The sequence below is a fragment of the Cryptomeria japonica genome, chromosome 10 (assembly GCF_030272615.1).
Source record: "Cryptomeria japonica chromosome 10, Sugi_1.0, whole genome shotgun sequence".
In the NCBI taxonomy this organism is placed as follows: Eukaryota; Viridiplantae; Streptophyta; class Pinopsida; order Cupressales; family Cupressaceae; genus Cryptomeria; species Cryptomeria japonica.
Genome location: NC_081414.1, coordinates 752,593,770 through 752,614,943, shown reverse-complemented (window position 1 = coordinate 752,614,943; position 21,174 = coordinate 752,593,770).

The following is a 21,174-nucleotide window of genomic DNA, read 5'->3' as shown; positions in this document are numbered from 1 at the left end:
CTTTGCCTCTTTGCTCAGAGTGCCTTAGCTCAAAAATCTTTGTGCTCTCTAAAAGTTTGAATTCACAGTGAAATGAAATGGAGCCAAAAACCTTATTTTATAAAGACTTTTCTGTCACCTACCACATTAATTGTTTGCCGGTAATGTATTAACTCAACTTTATTTGCCGATAATGAAGGATTTTCAACTTCTTTTCTCTAACCGAGGGAATAATAGCACACGTGTCATTAAATTGCCAAACCCTCAAGATAATTTTCTTCAATTTGATGAAGAACATCCTGCCGGTGGAGCATTGCTCTGTACTACCGATGGAGCATCATATTGTTCTGTCGGTGAAGCATTTGTTGATTCTACTGGTGGAGGAGTAACCGCAATATTTAGATCTCCTTTTCTAATCCATTTCTTTGAAAATTCTTGCTTAACCTCTTCAACCTTTTCTTTACCTTTCAAGCTAGTACTTTTATTATCTACCGGTGTATCTTTACTTCTACAGAATTTAGCAATATGACCAATCTTGTTACATGAATAACAAGTTACATTATTTTTCTGAATAGCTTTCCCATAACCTATGCTGGTTTGTGTTCTGCATTTATTTGATAAATGACCAAATCTTCCACAAACATAACATCTTACATTCATTCTACAATTTTCAGAGTTATGACCAATCTTGTTGCATTTGGTGCATTGACCAGTGGGAGGATTGATGTTCTGATAATTCCTAGATCTACATTCATTTGCCCTATGACCATATTTATTACAGTTAAAGAATTTTCCATTGAATTTATAGGTATTAGAGGGTCTTACCAGTTTTCTTTAATCCTGGGTATTTGCAATACCGGAGCTTTCTCCAACTTCAAATCCAACTCCAGAAGTGTCACCCTTGGGTTTTTGATTCTTCAATAAGGTACCAAGTTCTTCTGAGCTTTTCTTGAATTTTTCTTTGTGTTGATTTGCAGTTTCCAATTCCCTTTCCAAGATCTCTTTTTGTCTCATTAGTTCATTCGAGTCATTTTGAGTATGCATCAGATCTGTCTTCAACATATCATTTTCATAGCTAAGTCTCGTGTTCTCATTTGCTGCATCACTTAGTCTTCTGGTCAATTCTTCTTCATTCTTCTTTCTGTCCTCAATCTCTTTGCAGAATCTCATAGTCATATCTTGCATTTCATTTTTTGTTGTCATGATCTCTTGTTTCAATTTGCTTATCATATCATTTAGTGATTCCTTTTCATCATTTTCATTTTGCAATTTTTCACAAAGTTCTCTTCTCTTGTTTCTTGCAACAGTAAGATTTTCTTGAAGTGCCTGAATAATGTTCTGAGCTACTTTTAAATCATCTTCTAATTTGATATTTTTCAACTTCTCTGCATCATAGTCAGTAAGAGCTCCTTCAAGTTGCTTCATCAGATTTTCCATTTTTACCGGTGTCAAGATCTTCCTCAAGCTGTTAGGCTTCTGAAAATAGAGGACCAAGCTCTGATACCAATTTTTAGGGTTCCCATAGATACTGAGAGGGGGGGTGAATCAGTATTTGACGGTAATGAAATTTTCTTAGAACTGAATATGCAGAATATAAAGTAACAGTATACCGGTGTGCAAGAATTAATGCAAATAACAGAATCAAAACCATCCACATGAAAAGAACACCATAGCACAAGATGTTTAACGAGGAAACTCGGTGTGGGAAAAACCTCTGTGGGATTTGTGACCCACAATATTCACTTACTGGCCAATAAGAGAATATTACTTACAATAGGGGCCTGCACATGCAGGAAGGCCAACTGCCTAGAGCTCATTGCTCAATAAGAAGTCACATTGACTTACAATGAGGATTTACACTAATCCAATGTTCTGTACTGCTTTACAATAGCATCTTCAATGCCAGATTTAGTACCGGTTCTTGCTCTGTTCTTTACATATACCCTTGACCTATAGTTCGCACATTAGGTCTGCCTTATAATTTATTTATTGCATTCTAACCATATCCTACAAATGACTATAATGATCTCTTTTATATACAAGAGTCATTTTACAATTTGCCAAGTCGGCTTACTATAATAAACAAAATATTACATATCAAAAATCCTGTCGGCTTCTGTGCCGGTATACAGATTTCCTTCTGTGTCGATGCCGATGTAGATTGATCTTCTAATGCCGGTGCACTATCTTGCCTATGTTATACTTTGCCGGTATAATATCTTGCCGGTGCCATAGGATTGCAAGGTTTCCTCTATAATGCTTTGCCGGTATAATGTCTTGTCGGTGCCATAGGATTGCAAGGTTGCCTGTATAATGCTTTGCCGGTATAATGTCTTGTCGGTGCCATAGGATTGCAAGGTTGCCATCAATGACAAAACCTTCAATCACACACAATGTCTCATTGGAGTGTCCATATGCCAACACGAATATCAACAGAGCCATACATGCAGACATCATTCAAGATTGAAGGAAGGTTTGGAGAAGGCATATCAGAGCTAAATCGGTACTGAATCCAACATATGAAGATGCTATCTTAAGTAGTACATTATCATTGGATTTAATCATCCAATTGTAGTTAGTGTGATTCTCATTTTGTGATTGAGCGGTGAGCTCTAGGCGCTTGGCCTTTTTGCATGTGCAGACTCCATTTGTATACACTTACTATCTGCAGTCGTATCATCTAATTGTGGTTGTCTCTGGGACGTAACATTAGAAAACATGGATGCATGTCGTATTAATGATTGAGTTTCATGAGGATTATGATGATGCTCTTTGCTTTATGTGGATTTTATTGGATAAATGATAAATTGATCGTTATGATTGAAATTGTATGCAAAGTGTCTAAATTGTATTCTTTTCATATGTTGATATTAAATGTGATTATTTGGGGTTACTAATGTGCAAAGTGAGATGTGTAAGAAAACTAATCCATGTGACCATAGAAACTATTCAGAGAATCAAGCCTAGACCTATTTGCATTTGTGAAGCCAAGGGTTGTCTATTTGGAGAGACAACACATCGTTTGTAAATGTGTTTTAATTTGTAAATGTTTATGCTTGGATGTGTGTTTAATTTAATTTTTTTTAATTTATTAAATTCCAAAAAAGGACATTGCCATGTGTATTTTAGTGACGTGTAATTCTTTTTGTGGTGTCACTTGACACATGTGTTGTAAAGTGAGTTGGCAATGACATGTCCCTTGGAAGGAATTTGTTTTACCAATGCATTTTTCAATTATCCTAGTATGGTCGCAAGAAAGTCTTGGATAGGGAGCCATTAGAAATGTCAACTCAAGGTTGACCTGTAGGTAAACTTTGGGTGAGTTTCTAGAGGGTTAAAATAATTCCTAGGGTCAAGTTAGTGGCATTTTTAGTGGGCCATATGACATGTACCTATGGATGAAGGCAAAATTGAGCCATGTGTCCACTCCCCAGGGATTGTTTAGTCACCCCAAAAGTTGAGTTTTCCAAGTTGGCTGAATTTCAACTTTTGAGGAGCCTACTTAGGTTAGACAACCCTCCTCATGAGTGACATTGCTCTTCCCCATTCCTTTTTGCCTTTGTGAGATGCCTTGGTTAGAGATTTTGGAAGGTGTTGGGAAGACCAACCTATGGACATCCTTCACCCTTCCCAAGAGGCTTGGAAAGAGTGAGGAGTGTCTTCTTAGGGACTAGTTTGGGAGGGAGAAGTTTGATCACCCACTCTCCATTTTTGGAGACATAGATTTTATTGAGAAATTGGTCTTGGATTGGGAGGTTTTTGGCTAAGTCTTATGAAGGAAAAGTTAGTGGATTGGGAAGCTCTCCTACAACTTCTATTCACCCTTTTGGCAGATTTAAGGTTGGTTGGTTTACCATCTCATGTATGTTGCTTTGTATTTGAAAAGATTGTTTGTTGTAGCTGTTTTTCCATTGTTGATTTCTTAGCATGTTTAGGAAGATGTTGAGTTCTTCCCTATGTGTTGTGTTATTGTTTTGGGAGTTTTCAAGGCCAAAATCACTCTTGGGAGGGTAGAGTGGCCTTGGGGTGAAGGGTTGTTTGACAACCTATGAGTGTAGAGGCTTTCTTTAAAAGAGAGTGATTCACAAGGGATTATGAGACCCTTGCTGCATAGTATTTTGTTTATGCAATGGGGGTCATAAGGGGAGTTTGTTGGCTTGTATGCCTTGGGGGACATAAGGAATTGTTGGGACAAGTTTGGAACTTGTGGATGTGCTTCTTGGTAGCCTTGCAATGGCATTATGTTCTTCTATTTTTGTAGATTCTCCTCTAGGTATTTGGTCCACCTTCACCCCACTTGAAAAGTCACATAAGTGATGTTGTTTATCCTTGGTTTGGGAGTGTTAATGTTGTGAGTTTTCTTTCTTGTATGTGTATTGATCGCGTGTCTTTCATTTAGCCTTGGTTCTCCTAGCTCGGGGGTGGCTTCTTGTAAGCCTAGGTTGGGAGGTGAGCCTCCATGGTCACAACCTACAAATGTTAATGCAGGTTTGCTTGGATTAAAGAATGGAGTGAAGTCTTCTAGCAAGATATTGTTTTTATTATATTGAGTTTCAAGAAAGAATAATGTATTTTGTCAAGCCCTCATTTGGCATAAATGAAGAGGCTTGAGTTTGTAACCCCTCTATTTTGTGAAAGGAAATAATGAAGAAACAATTGTATTTTACTTGACTAAGTTTATTTAAAGAAATAAAGAGAAGAGGAAGGCTTTTGAGTTATTTCATTGTATTTGTTATTGATTTTTTTTAAAAAAGGAAGAAATATGTTTTTGTTTCATTTAGTTAATAAAGGATAAACATGTTGGAAAAGGAAGAAAAAAATAGATGAATATTTAAGTGGATTCATTCTGTTATTTTTATCATTCTGCAAAACTAAGCGTTAGAAAAGCAGTTACAAATAAAAAGGAAAAGTTAATCATGTCTATAGTTTTAAAAAGAAATGTAGGAAAAATACTTTAAAGTGTTAGTTTAAACCTCCTTTTAAAATTTCCATTTGCTGCTTTATTGTTCAAATTGAAATGTTTAAATAAATATATATATATGATGCTTTGGTCATTTTTTATGAGAGTTTGAATTATATCGCATAATGCTTTTGCCCTACTATTCTATGGGCTAGCTCTTTGGTACATGCATGAGCAATATTGATACTGTGCGAGCTATTTGGTGAAGATCATTGAGTTGATAAATTGGCTCGTAGCCATAGGAGATTAGGTGGATGAGGGTGAACTAGCTTATATGATTATGAATGGGTTTCTTTAATCTTGGGGCATGTTTGTGTTACGTGTATGTGCTCGTGATAAGTTGCCCACTTTTGAAAAACTGTGGGATGACTTTGTCCAAGAGGAGACAAGGTTGGAGATAGTAGAAGCTATATATATATATATATATGTAGCATCCTAAAATTGTGACACTTGCAATTTTGACTGCATTTGGGTCTTCACGATAGCGATGCAACACGGAACCTGAATGGAGACCCTGAAACTTGTTCATGACACCAAAAACTGCATTTTTCAGCAACCTGGCCTGATCCTCCTTGCACCTTGCTGTCCCTGGAGGTGGGACCATGGCGCCCAGTGCCCTGGTCCCCCAGGACCATGGCGCCCAGCGCCCTGGTCCCTGGCCCTATTTTTGGGCCCGGTCTCTTTTGGGCTTCGGGTCTTTATGTTTGCAATTCGGGAAATAATGTTTCCTGGTCGGCCTAAGGTCAGAAAAATCAGTCTTTTAACCCTAATTGACAAGTATATAAACTACATTTCCTCTCCCATTTTGGGAAGATGGAAAAAGGCGGAAGCGATATTCAAACATTCAAGCATTCAAGCATTCAAGCATTCCTTCAAGCAATTGATCATTCTAAGTCTCCATTCAAGGCTAAGTGTTGCATTCAAGACAAGGATTCAACCATTGAAGAGGAGATCACTTACAACATACAACAACATTTACACCTTCGCATGTAAGAATACAAACATTCTTACAACAAGGTATCAGTACTTGTTTACATTACAAACATTTACATTTACAACATTTCTCATTTCTTGGTTAATTCCAAAACTGGGGTTTGACCTAAGGGCAAACCCCTAATCCCTAACCCCCCAATCATCCTCTCTTTTCTGTGTGTAGGTTGTAGGTACGTGGCTGTAATTGAAGATCTAGAATCCTTGTGCAGAGACGAATAGATCCCCCTTCGTTTCGCGGATTTTTCGGAGGACCGTGTGCACGCCGGGCGCCATCATCCCGTCAACTTTTGCTCAAATTTGCAGGACAGCACCATCTCGACATTTTACTACTAATTCCAAGTCCGCAGCTTCATCTTATATCCCTATCTTAGTTTATAAGCAAATCTTTCTCACTTTACATGCATCCCTAGCTCAATCCTTCTATCTACATTCTTTACAAAAGAGGGTAGCCTTGCTGTCTTAACCCTTGAAACTCATTTAGAATCCGATCTTGCATTGTGTGGGATTGGATCTTGTGGGTTTCAACCCCTCTTTTGAATGTAAAGTCTCCCCTAAGTGAAAACCGTCAACCCTAGTGATCCCCTTTCTCTCTCTTTGGAGTGGTGGGGGGAACACTTAGGGTTCGCTCGCGATTTTCCGCTCTACATTTTCCGATCTGAAAATTGGCTTCATTCATTACATTTCCATGTTTGTTCTTTTGCAAAATTTTAGAGGTTAATTACATGAAAACCCTAAATTTTCTTTTTAGTAATTGAGCTTGCGAAATGTTTAATTATTAATGCTTGTTTCAGATCTACCCTTCTATTACAAATTGTCAATTCATATTTGTGCTTTAATTCTGAAAATTAAGTGGTTAAGTGTCAAAACCCTAATTTTTAAAACCCTCTTGATTCAACCTTTGACTGATAATTTCATTGATCAAAACATCTCCAAATCAGCTGTAACTTTGGATTCCGCAACAAAATCATAATACCTTTCATCCCTAAAAATTTGGAAAAAAGTTGTGAGGACCATGTGCACCCCGAGCGCCATCGTCCCCAACATTTTTTCTGAAATTTCGGGAGTTAGATCTTACTATATTTTTCTGCTAAAATCCAGAATTTTGGTCGATTTCATCAATTCTAACACATTCAAAATTAAAGTCAAAGTTGGTCTAGTGATTGCTTGGATTAAGGCTTCTAATCATTCAAAAATTATTGAAATTGAAATTTTGTGTCAAAATTGTGTTCTTACTATCCTAAATCTGAAAAGTGTGTTGGCATTCATTTGAAATTTTAGTGCTTTATTCAAATTCTTGCAATTTGTGACTTTTGAAATTAAGTGTTTAATTGCAACAACTTTGATTTCTGCTTTCAAAATTGAATTTTGCATGAAATTGAGTCAACTTTTAAATTTCAAAACTTGCATTGCTCTTAGTATTCCCTCTAAAATCATAAAATTCAAAATTTCAGTTTCCCTCTCTTTTTCAAAATTCAAATTTTGCATTTTTCCACAATCTTGGTAGGGTTCAATTTTGAAATTGCAACTTTAATTTGGCCTATCTACAGATCGTAAAATCACTCAATTTTTTCAGATTAGCTTTAAAATCATCATAACTTTCATCCCTGAAAATTTTGAAAAAAGTTGCAAGGACCGTGTGCACCCCGAGCGCCACGGTCCCTGACATTTTTTCTGAAATTTCGGGAGATTGTTGTGATTGCATTTAACAGCTTAAATCTAGGAGATTGGCTGATTTTATTGAAATTTGCTACCTCTAAATTCAAAATCTTCTCTCTCTCCCTAGTGCATGAGTTTTACAACAATAAGCCCTACTTACACTATTCCCGTTAGACAAAGCCTTAGAATTAAGTCTTCCCGAGGTTTAATTACCGAGGAGATGGAACCTAATTTGAATGGCCTTTTTAACGAGGACACGGGTAATTCCTCTAATCCTCCTAATGATGAAGAAGCTCTCCATAAGGTTTCTGTAGAACAACTTTCGAAATTGGATAACCAATTTGATGATTTTCAGCAATGGATGTCTCATGAGTATCCCGATAGTCAAGCTCTTTCATTAATTGAGGGTCTAAAACGTATGGTTCAAAGTGATAAGAATGGAATTGATATTTTGCGTGGTATTGCACACATTGTGGATTCGAATGTGATGCCTATGAAGAGTTGTGCTGAAACTTTAGGTTATACACAACCTCCCACTCAAGTCAATCATTCTATTCCGTTGACAACTTCTATTGCTAGTATACCTACCTTTACATCAAACATAATGACTACTTCTATACAAGACATTCCACCTATGATCACCAGTCGTGGGGGCAATCCTTCCTCTTCAAATAACCCTCTTCCTTCATTCAATCCAACTTCTTCATTCATTTCTTCAATGAGTGTTCCTATTACATCTCCACAAATGAACATGACGCAAGGGGGCAATTCATTCAACCATTCCATTCCTCCTTGTAGTGCTCCTCTTTTCCAATCATCTCCTATGACTAACTATCATAGTTTCCCACCACCTTACTCTCAATCAATACCTTCTTTCAATAACATAATACCTCCATCACAATCTAACACGTCTAATATGAACTCTTCGACTAAAGCGACCATTAACAATCTTGCACAAACTATCTCTTCTCTACAGCAACAAATTGCCTGTATCAATCTAAGTTTAGTGTGCCCACATTTGACGTTGCGAGCCCACTTTCTCTTGACATTGTTCGAGCTATCCCTCCTAAACATGTTGAAATCCCACATTTGGAGCTTTATAATGGAAAAGGTGATCCTCTAACACATGTTAAGACTTTTCAAACAATATGTACCGATTTTGCTTATGACCAAAGGTTGCTTGCAAAACTGTTTACTAGGACATTAAGAGATAAAGCCCTACAATGGTATTGCTCGTTGCCTTCTTATTCTATTACTTCTTTCGAACAACTTGCAAATGCTTTCATTCAACAATTTCAAAACAATATAAGTCCTAAAGTTACTTTGATTGATTTAATGCATTGTAAACAAGGTGTTAAAGAAAAAGTGACTGATTTCATTGGTAGATATAAGCATTTGTATGCTCAAATCTCTTTTCTAGTGCCTGACAATGATATTCAAAGAATCTTTATTTCTAAAAGATATTAGAGAAAAACTTCTATTTTCTGAGTTTATTTCTTTCCAACAGTTGTGTGCAACTCTTCACAATTATCAACTGACTGTGAGTCAAATGGAACAAGCAAATCCTATGGCTCTGAGTGATAAGGGTGATAGTAGTCAACAACCATTTGGGAAGTTTAAACCAAACAGAGAGACCATTAAATTCAATGAAAACATCATCAACAACAATGTGAATGCAGCATCAGGTGTGCCTCCTATTTCTAAGTTTTTCAAGAAAGAAAGAAAGTTTACTCCTTTGAATGAATCATTGCATAGTATTATGAATAAGTTATTGGAACAAAATGTGCTTACTCTCCCTCCTGTAAAGAAAATTGATCCTACAAAGATTAATTCACCCTATTTTGATAACAAATCTTTTTGTCAATTTCATCGTCAACCTAGGCATGATACTGAAAAATGTTTTGCTTTAAAGGGTAAAATTCAAGATTTGATTGATAATAATACTATTTCTGTTTTAGGAGTGAATGATAAAGGCAACACATCTGTAGCTCCTCCTAACCAAAATATTAAGATTTTTACTGATCCATTACCTTCTCATACCTCTAATGTGATTGAGACTAATGATTCCTCTTTCTCATCTGATGGTCTTGTGTCTATGACTCCGAATGTGATTAACTTTGTAGAGCAGCAAGAAAACCCTAAAGAACCTTCCATCACATTTGATTCTAGTGAAACTATTAGAGCACCTGATGGTCCTTTATACATAGTTGCAAAAGTCAAGAATACACCTTGCCGTGGAGTGCTTATTGATCCTTCGTGCATGGTTAATGTTATTACTGAAGAATTTCTTTTTACTTTGCAATTGAATCAAGTGATCTATGACAAAACAGATGTGATTGTGAAATTATTTGATGCATTTTCTTCTCCTGCAATTGGTTCTATTACATTACCTATTGAAGTTCATAACAAACCCCTTGATGTGAACTTTGCTATTATTCCTTCATCCAAACAATTTCCTATGAAGCTAGGCTATCCTTGGCTATCTTCCATGAAAGCTATTGCTTCTCCTATTCACAAGTGTTTGAAATTTCCCCATAATGGTGAAGTTGTTACTGTCAATCATAGTCTCTTTAAACCAGCTGAAAGAACTTCTAGCGTTCCTATTGATTATTTTTGGCCTAAACAATTCCAATCTCTTCCTCCGCGAAGTGATCATCTTTTCAAATCTTATCAAAAGTGGAAAATAGATATGATCATATCTTTAAGTGAACCTAGAACACCCAAACTTGATATTCCTATCATTCTTGAGAAGGAAGTTCTTCCTTTGAAAGATAAAACTAATGTCTTTCCTCATGAAGATTCCCAACCCATTCCTATGGATGTGACTATGTCTATGTCTAATAAACTTTCTCAAAGTAGGCCTATACCTCCTCGTCATGATGGACTGGGTCTTCTTCCTAAACCAAATATTCCTCCTTTATATGGAGCAGTTCCTCCTCCTTCCTTTTATAAAGAGAAGAGACCTTCCTCTTCTCCTATTATCCAGCCTAAGAGACCACAACCTAAACACCCAAGTGATAAGGATGAGAACATTCCTCCTCCTCAATCTTCTCAACTTCCTACTAAGACTAGATGAAATCATTCTGCGCGTGAACGCCGATGAAAGTGTCGTCTTAGAGCTTAGGCAGCTGCTTCTCAAACTTTGCAATCTCCAAAAACACCTTCAACAAGCATTATTCCATCTTCTCCAAAATCTCCTAAACATAAGATGCATGATGGTTTTGATCTTGTGCGAGTTAAAGATCCTATTTTTATAAATCTTGATGATGATATAGATGAAAATGTTATTCATGATGAAAATGTTACTTCTCTTGCTTCTGATAGTGAATATGAATATGTTGATGTTGATAACCATTTATCTAACAAATTTTCTAAAGCACTTATCCTAGCTCCTAGACAAGAACAATGTGGCATGGAACATGAACATAGCCCTTGTTTGGATCTTGTGATAGCTCCATCTACTGTGTTGGATGTTCCTCCTCTAGCGTGTTCCCTGCCTTCCCGAAACATTGATCAGCAAGATTGGGGGGTAGATGACATGCTAGACTAGTTTCATTAGCATAGAAGACTCTCTCCTCCTCTCTTTTGTTACTTCTTCTATGTGTTATTCTCATTCATCTATTTGTTGTCCTTAGTGTTGTCTACTTGAGAATGATGCAGAGCATTGAGATCTCTTTTGGTCTCTCTCATGTTGACTCAAAAGACACATGTGTTCCCTTCTTCTAGGTGACCTTCCTTGATTGGGGAATGAAGAACAATTATGCATACATACATATGATATACATGAATTATCATACAACATACTGACCTCGAGGAAAGCAAAGTCACCTCGTGCTTCGTGTTTTGTGTCTATTATCCTTGGGTTTATCTCACACTTGGGGGCTAAATCTTTGTGATAACGTGCTCCTTTCCCTTCTCATTTCTTATGTGTATCACTACCTTAAAGCAATCACCCCCAGTGAGGTGTGTGCGATCGCTTTAACGTAGGGGGGCATACACCCCATCTATCCCTTCAGGATACTTGAAGATTTCTTGGCAAACTTAGCTTTGCCTTGAAAATTTTTGATATTTCTCTTGCAGGACTCATAGTGAGGGAACCTTACTACTGACAGTCATGGTTCTCCCTCGTGATCTTCCCTTTTACTTTGTCAATCGAAGTCGTAAGATCCTTAGTCCACTAGGGGCTTGGTGTATCTTGCCTCCTTGACGTGGTGAAAGTCTTTCAATGTTGTTTCCTTGTACTTTACCGAAAGTATGAGTGTACGCTTATACTCCCGCTAAAGTGGGGGCTAAATGTAGCATCATAAAATTGCGACACTTGCAATTTTGATTGCATTTGGGTCTTCACGATAGCGATGCAACACGGAACCTGAATGGAGACCCCGAAACTTGTTCATGACACCAAAAACTGCATTTTTCAGCACCCTGGCCTGATCCTCCTTGCACCTTGCTGTCCCTGGAGGTGGGACCATGTCGCCTAGTGCCCTGGTCCCTGGCCCTATTTTTGGGCCCGGTCTCTTTTGGGCATCGGGTCTTTATGTTTGCAATTTGGGAAATAATGTTTCCTGGTCGGCCTAAGGTTAGAAAAATCAGTCTTTTAAACCTAATTGACAAGTATATAAACTACATTTCCTCTCCCATTTTGGGAAGATGGAAAAAGGCGGAAGTGATATTCAAACATTCAAGCATTCAAGCATTCCTTCAAGAAATTGATCATTCTAAGTCTCCATTCAAGACAAGGATTCAACCATTGAAGAGGAGATCACTTACAACATACAACATACAACAACATTTACACCTTCGCATGTAAGAATACAAACATTCTTACAACAAGGTATCAATACTTGTTTACATTACAAACATTTACATTTACAACATTTCTCATTTCTTGGTTAATTCCAAAACCGGGGTTTGACCTAAGGGCAAACCCCTAATCCCTAACCCCCCAATTGTCCTCTCTTTTCTGTGTGTAGGTTGCAGGTACGTGGCTGTAATTGAAGATCTGGAATCCTTGTGCAGAGATGAACAGATCCCCCTTCGTTTCGCGGATTTTTCGGAGGACCGTGTGCACGCTGGGCACCATCGTCCCGCCAACTTTTGCTCAAATTTGTAGGACAGTACCGTCTTGACATTTTACTGCTAATTCCAGGTCCGCAACTTCATCCTATATCCCTATCTCAGTTTATAAGCGAATCTTTCTCACTTTACATGCATCCCTAGCTCAATCCTTCTATCTACATTCTTTACAAAAGAGGGTAGCCTTGCTGTCTTAACCCTTGAAACTCATTTAGAATCTGATCTTGCATTGTGTGGGATTGGATCTTGTGGGTTTCAACCCCTCTTTTGAATGTAAAGTCTCCCCTAAGTGAAAACCGTCAACCCTAGTGATCCCCTTTCTCTCTCTTTGGAGTGGTGGGGGGAACACTTAGGGTTCGCTCGCGATTTTCCGCTTTACAATATATATATATATATATATATATATATATATATATATATATATATATATATATATATATATATATATATATATATATATATATATATATATATATATATATGTATAAGCTCTATAATCTAATAATACTCAGTTAGAAGGATATTTTTAAATTTATGCATCCTTATTTAAGTAGAGAGATAAAATAACAAAAGAAGGACATTTTGTTTATTTATCATACCTATCCTAGGTTAGTGTAAGAGAAGCTAATAGTGCATATTTAAGTATCTAAATACATGCATGTTTTACATTCTAAATACCTTTTATATTGTATCAATCTAATCTGTTGTTATAAGATAAATTTAAATAGATATGTGTTGCATCAAAAAAAAAAGATTTCATTTGCATTTGAATCAAGATTTTACATGCATTTAATATTTTGACTAAAATGATAGATTGTTTAAAACTGTACATAAATATTTATAATATTTAGTATACTGATTAAAAGCATAGATTACTTAACCTGTGCAAATATATTTTAACATTTAATATTCTTATTAAAAAGATCAGACTAATTAAATCTGAATAAACACAATTGTACATGAAAATATATACATATGTAAACATATATATAAAATATTCATATATTTGAATAAATTCTGAAATAGACATATTCTTATTGATTGCACTTATACATACATACATACATACATACATACATACATACATACATACATACATACATACATACACACACACACACACACACACACACACACACACACACCCACACACAGATATATATATATATATATCTCTGTGTGTGGGTGTGTGTGTGTGTGTGTATTTTATAAGCTAAAAAATAATATATCAAAAAAACTTGACCCTGCAAGTTCGGGGCCGAGATGGTCTGTTTTTGGGTCGGCTTTGTGTGTGGGGAGGCCCTGCAGGCCGTGGATATAGGGTTGTCCGCGACCCACACAGCGGCCAAGGCCACTACGTGGGCCGCAACCCGCAACTCGTGGTGGTGCCATGACTCCCCCCCGCCCCCCTTCAATAACACTTGGCCCTCGCTCTCCTCTGGCCCTTTGGCACCACCCGCGACCTTCCCTCCACCACCCTCTCTCGGCACTAAGTACTTTGCTGCCACTTCCCAGCCATGCCTGCAACAAAAAAAAAGTTATCCACCATGAAAATTATTTCATGGTGGAACCCTAATTCGACCTAGGGTTAGGGGGAATGGTAAAATGAAAGAAAAAAAAGGAAGATAGAATAGGTTAGTTTCTTCATCCCAAAAGAAAAGGGGGAACCCTAAATAGGGTTATACCTGCTTGTTCTTTTCAATAAAAGAATAAAATAATAAAGGAGAGGGAAAGAAATACTATAAAAAAACTCTTAAACAGTTGAGCAGATAACCGGTGCAATAGATTCACTAATAAACTGGTTAAGATAAATGCAAACCAAATAGAAAACAAAGCATTCATCCACAAAAGTACAATCACCTTAACACAAGATATTTTACGTGGAAACCCAAATGGGAAAAACCATGGTGAGCAGAAACTCACAAGTAACTATCTACAAAATAGAAACCAGACCGATTAAGGTCATACAATGTTCTTCACCAGAACATATTTTGTTAGGAATCTAGATCTTTGTTAAGAGATAAGTCCTATTAAAGACTACCTTGTTAAAGGATTTAAGATCCACAGTTGTGAACCACCTTGTTAGAGGATTTACAAAGGCCTTTCTGGGCCTACCCAGTTAAGGGTTTCAGACTTGTCGGAGATATTAGTAATCAACAAGTCTATGATCTAGATAATAGCACAATATGCTTAATTAGATCCTTAACAACTCATTGTTAATGCATTTCAGCATTACTTCAGTCTTCAATATCTCTATACTCTATCTCTTCACACATACGTAATCTTCTCTTCAATGATCACACATTCATCATATAAAACCCTAGACATGATTTCCTTATAAAGGAATCTGATTTCATGTCGGTCCAATAAGAATTAGGCTACAAGTTCCTAGGTATAGTGCATCTAGACACATTTGGTAACACGACACAAAAACACAGCCAAAGTGTCGACACCACCAAAGTGTATGTGGATGATAACTCATCACACATTATAGTAATACCAGTTGGTAACTCATCATAGAGTAATACCAGTTAATACAATATACCGATTACTGGTTGTCAAAAATGAAGACTGGTAGATCGTAGTGTTCCAATCAAAAGTTAACTACCGCTTGGGTCCTTCGTTCCGCTTGTGATCCTCATACCGCTTGAGGTCTTCATACTGCTTTGGATCTGCATACCGCTTGAGGTCTCCATACCGCTTGGGGTCTTCCGTCAATCTGTGACCGGTAAACCATCTTCTGCAAAATACCGATAGTCTAAAGACTACATATTTAATAACGCACAATATCGGTTGGAACAATTACCGGTTGAGCATAATGCATACATCAAGAAAGTGTGTGTCCATCAATGACAATCAAAACATCATCAAAATGCCAACAATCTCCCCCTTTGGCATTGATGGCAACACTTAGGAAAATTTTTGACATCTAAGTGTTTTTACAACAAAAATTGCCATAATCAAAATTACTCCCCCTAAGCATATACACTACCCCTTTTGCAAAGATTACAATGTACACTACTCCCCAAAATGGTAACATGAAAGTACATGAAATGGTAACATTCACCAAAATTTTAATGTACTGTACACTACTCCCCCTTTGTCAACAATGACAAAGTAATGCAAAGTAACCCCTTTTTGTATATATAATAAAATAGAGTAGATGTTCATGACAATAAGGAATGAAATTTCTTAAAAACAAATTTAAAGTCCTGGACAAAAGTTTTCATAGCCAATGTCCATGACTCAAGTAATGAGGTAGCAACCTCACTTTCAATCTTCATCTAGAATGCCAATTCTTCCATTGCATAGATGGTACTCATCTCTTGAGTTACCGTGATAGCCTCCAGGTTGAGAACACATTTATGAAGAATCTGCAGTCTTGGCAATAGGATCTGTTGAAGTTCCTACAAATCTTGAGTCTGGTTGCTAATCTCTAAGTCCATCTTGGCAGACTGAAGTTGATAATGATGAACGGTTTGTCCATAGGTAGTGAATGATTCATATGGCATCTTGAAATTGCTCATATATGCCTGTAAATCTGATTGGAGTTAAGCTTTCTATTTAAGCACATCATCACAAAATAGATGGGGTTGGCAAATTTAACTCAACAGTAATTTACGTTCACCCATAGCAACACTGATATCATTCTGTTGTTTTAGTAGTTGTGTCCACAGTTCATTCATTTGCTTGACTAAGGTAGTATTGAGTGCCTTTTCATGGTTCTTCTTTGCAGTTGCTTCAACAACATCTTCCAAGAATTGTACCTGGTCCTCCACTACGGTACAAAGAAGTTTAAGCTTGGATAGAGAGGAGTCGGTATTGGGGAGGTTATTACCGGGAATTAGATTGGTAAGGGTGTCAATTGCAATTTGTATGACATCCTATTCTTTCTTCCTTCGCAATTCCTCCAGTCTCTCCTGTGCAAGTTTGATGCCTCGGAGTAGTTCAGATTCATCTGCTGATTGAGTCAGACTTGCAAGGGTTAGATCAATAGGACTGGTGGTATCAACCTATTTGGTTTGATCACTAGTTGCCTTAGGAGTCTCCACTTGTTTTCTCTTCTCTGCTTCCTTCTCCTCTTCTACTCTTTTCTTTTCTTCTTCTTTCTTCTTCTCTAACTCTTTCTTTTTCTCCCCTTCTTGTTTCTTCTCCATTTTTTCCTTCTTTTTTTCCTCTTCTTGCTTTTTCTTCTCTTCCTCTTTCTTCCTTTCTTCTTCCTTCCTCTTGTCTTCTTCTTTCTTTTTCTCTTCTTCTTTTCTCTTGTCTTCTTCTCTCTTCTTCTCTTCTTTCCTCTTCTCTTCTTCTTTCCTCTTCTCCTCTTCTTTCCTCTTCTCTTCTTCTTGCTTTTTCTTTTCCTCTTTCTCTTTCTCAGATTTTTCACTGTCCGGAGTGACATCCTCATTATCTAATGCTTCAACATCAATAGTGTCAATTTATTTTGTCACTCTTTCACCTTCACTATTAAATGCCTCATCTAGTTTGTCTGAGGATAGGTCAAGTGCTTGATCAGCCTTCCTGTTGGCTTCAGATACTTGGTGTATTCTGATAGCAACTTTAACATGTATGTGTGTATCCTTTTCTACTTTGGAAGTTTTACCTTCTAGTAGCCTGAGTCGCCTCCTTCTCATAAAGAACATGCCTTTATGCTTATCCATAATTTCAAAAAACTCAGAATTTGAAATATCAAGTAAGTATTGTGCAAAAATTTTCTCCCTGATCTCCTATTCTCTTTCAATGGCAATGCACCATTTATTATCTAAAGAATTATACAAACTATCTAGAGTAACAAATTTGATCTCAGATGGCGACCGATCATTAACACATAAATATTTGATGACCTCTTGTTCTACCTCCTCTTTCTCAGTATCATTAAATTCATCAAAATGTTCCATTAAATCACCAAGCACTTTTCTCCTAATATTCTTTATTGTCCTCTAACAATGTGTCATTGGCTTATAAGAGGTAACATCTATGCTTACCGGTGCAGAAGTTGTTGGTACATTACTGGTAAACTTCGCCTTTTTGCTTGATTGCCTTGTTTTCTTTGTTGGAATCTCCGGTTCAATGTCCTCTGCCTTCGGCGAGTGATTCCTAGATTTCTGCTTCCTCTTGAATACTTTTGCCAAAATAACCTCAAGTTTCTTTTTGGCTGGTGAGCGCTTGATCAGTTTTGGACTCGCAGATGTAACCAGTGCAGATACTGATGGCACTTCTTTGCCCTTTTTCTATTTTGGTTCTTTAATCGGTGTGACCCTCTCCAAGTAGGTGCCAGTTCTCTTTTTCTTTGCATCTAGTGGTGATGCAAGTAGGGTAGAGGCATACCCGATCAACATGTCATTTACCACTTCATACCCCATAGGTTCAACTACTTCATTTTTGGGTTCCACCGCTTCCATTATGCAGTCATCTATCCTTATTGTGGAGCAGATGTCATCTTCATACTTCTTCATAATATCATCAGATATCCTCATTCTTTGGCTCATCTTCCATTTGAATTCATCAAAATACTTATTTAGAACCTCAAGATATCCAGTTCCTACTGCTTGTAGACTTTCCTTAATTTGTCTGAAAACCGGTAGGTCAGCAGACCATTGAACATAACCTACTCCAAGGAAATAACCTTGAAAGTAGAAGAATAAACTAACCAGAAGTTGGCCAAACCTTAACCTTAGAGATTGTCCTATTTGATGGACTTCAGATTCAATAGCAATTGCTTCTATAGATAGGTACATAGGTCAAATGTAGTGTCTTCCTTGATCATTCTATAGGCAGCATTCACTGCAGCCACAGGGACATAATTCATTCTGCTCGCATAAAACATCCTGTAACCAATCACCATGCAAGCATATTTTACCAGATCATCAAAGATGATGTTGACGGTCATCACCCATTGGTCACTCACATAACCGGTGAGCTTTGTCATTTTAGTTTTGGTGACCTTCCATAGAGCTGGTACCTCTCTAATATTGTAGAAACTGGTGACGACATAAATTGCTTCCGATGTGATGTCATGGGTCCGCGCAAGATACATCTTGTCACCATGCACTCTGCTAAGGATGATGCAAATATGTTTTTCTGTGAATTCTTCCATAAAATATATAGCATTGTGCAGTTTCATCTTCTCAAGGACACTATACTCAAGTTTGATCTTCTTGTCATCCCCACATAACAGACTTAGCTAGGAATGAATCACTAGGGATCCTAGGTCTTCCAACTTACAGTCTATATACACTGAAATATCTCCCTCGATAATAACTCTGATGGGTATTTGAGATAGGGCATTGCATTTCATTTTCTTTTGAAGAAATTCAATTGAATCTACAGGTGCACTAGAACTAGAGTGCGATGCAGAAGCCATGATCAACTGATAAGTAAGAATTTCAAAAAATACCTTCAAAAACTGGATTTTAGGTTTTCCAATGTCGCACACAGAACACCACTTTGGTTGCAAGTTCACTACTAAGAGTTCTTCATTGATTGCTTGAAGATGGTTGCAAGATTTCACACAAGATCTCATCAACTGCTAGACAAATTGCTCTAGTTGCTCTGCTCTTGAAAATTCTTCTTTCAAAAATAGATAAGTGAAAATAACGACGAAAACCCCCTTTAAATAAATTTTCACCTACCATCATAAATGCATCACTGCTAGGGTACAAACCCTAATTTTTCTTTTTACCGCTTCAATTCTTTTGCCAATTGATAGGTAACATATACCGGTTAAGGTCTTTACTGATATAAACCAAGGGATCAAAATATTTCACCGATATGTTCAACCTAAGCTTTTTTGAAGCTCAGTTTGCCGGTTCAGAGACTTCTACACTAGGTGCAGAAACAGGTTCATCCTATGATTCTCGTTCTGATTTCTTTTTCTAGGTTTTATTCATATTCGCTTGAATGGTTTCAACATCAATCTTTCCTTCTGGAGTGATCAATATATCACGTGATGGGCTCTTTCTTAGTTTGCAAGTTCTTGGTTTGTTGCAATGATAGCATACCATTCCAGGTGTTCTCCATGGTCCATTATTCATATTTCCATTCTTCTGTCTGCATGTTGTAGTAGTGTGATCGCTACCACGACAAATCAAACAAGTTTATCTCCAACTAGTTTTCGCTTGATAACCATCTAACCGATGGTCATAGGTATTGTACTGGTTGGGATTCCGGTTCATAGAAAGTTTCGGGATAACTCCTTGAGTCCTTGGAGGGTATCTACCAGTGTTGTGCAAAATCGACCTGCATTCAAATGCTCTACGACCAAACTTGTTGCATGCATAACGGTTTCCATTGAATCTATTGGATCCAGGCACATTGTTTTGAAAATAAGGAAAATTGTTGTAGGTGTTGCTTCTACACACATTGGCAGTATGTCCTTCTTTGAGACAATTAAAGCAAACAGGTTTAAATTTTTGCTTACCTTTTTCCTTGGATGTCGGTTGCTTCTTTGATGCTTCAACTTTTGTTCCAGAGGTCTCTCCTTCCTCATACCCAGAGAAACCAAGTCCAGTGGTATTCTTTATTAGTTTTGTCGATTCTAGCTTTTGCTCTAGCTTAGCAGCACTCTGATTGAATTTGGCAAGAATCTCCTTTGACTCAGTAAGTTCCTTGGAAATAGTAGCATTGGATTCCATCAAGGTTACATTCTCAGAAATAGCCATATTTAGTTCACCTTGCATTTCTTCTTTTTCCACTTTACTCTCATGGAGTTGAATAGTAAGGGTACTGATTTCTTGCTTTATCTTAAAGATCTCATGATCTTTGTCTTTTACCAAATCTTCAACTTTCCTTCTGTTCTCAAGCTCTTGACACATTCTGATAGTCAGTCCTTCCAACTCCCTTCTCAGGTTGGCTTTAGATTCATTCAGTTTTTCCACTTCTTCAACTAGGGCATCCATGTCTACTTCATCAGAAGAGCTATTTTCAGTTAGTTCCATCAGTTTCTCAGCATGCTCTCTTCTTTTGGCTAAAGAGGCTTTATACTTGACTTTGAGTTCATCATAGGCTCTCTTAGTCTCAGTGAGACGATGAGTAATTTCCCTCACCCTGCATTCTCCCATATCTCCTTCCAAGTGGTTAAACTTATAGAAAGGTTGGCTTTGATACCAATTGATGAATACTAAGGGGGGGGGGGTGAATTAGTATGCCAAAAAATACTGTAAACAAACTCTGAAACAATTGAGTAGATAACCGATGCAATAGATTCACTAATAAACCGGTTAAGATAAATGCAAACCAAATAACAAACAAAACATTCACCCACAAAAGCACAATCACCATAACACAAGATATTTGACGTGGAAACCCAAATGAGAAAAACCACGGTGAGCAGAAACTCACAAGTAACTATCTACAAAATAGAAACCAGACTGGTTAAGGTCATACAATATTCTTCACCAGAATAGATCCGGTTAGGAATCTAGATCTCTGTTAGGAGATAAAAACTGTTAAAGACTACCTTGTTAAAGGATTTAAGATCCACAGTTGTGAACCACTTTGTTAGAGGATTTACA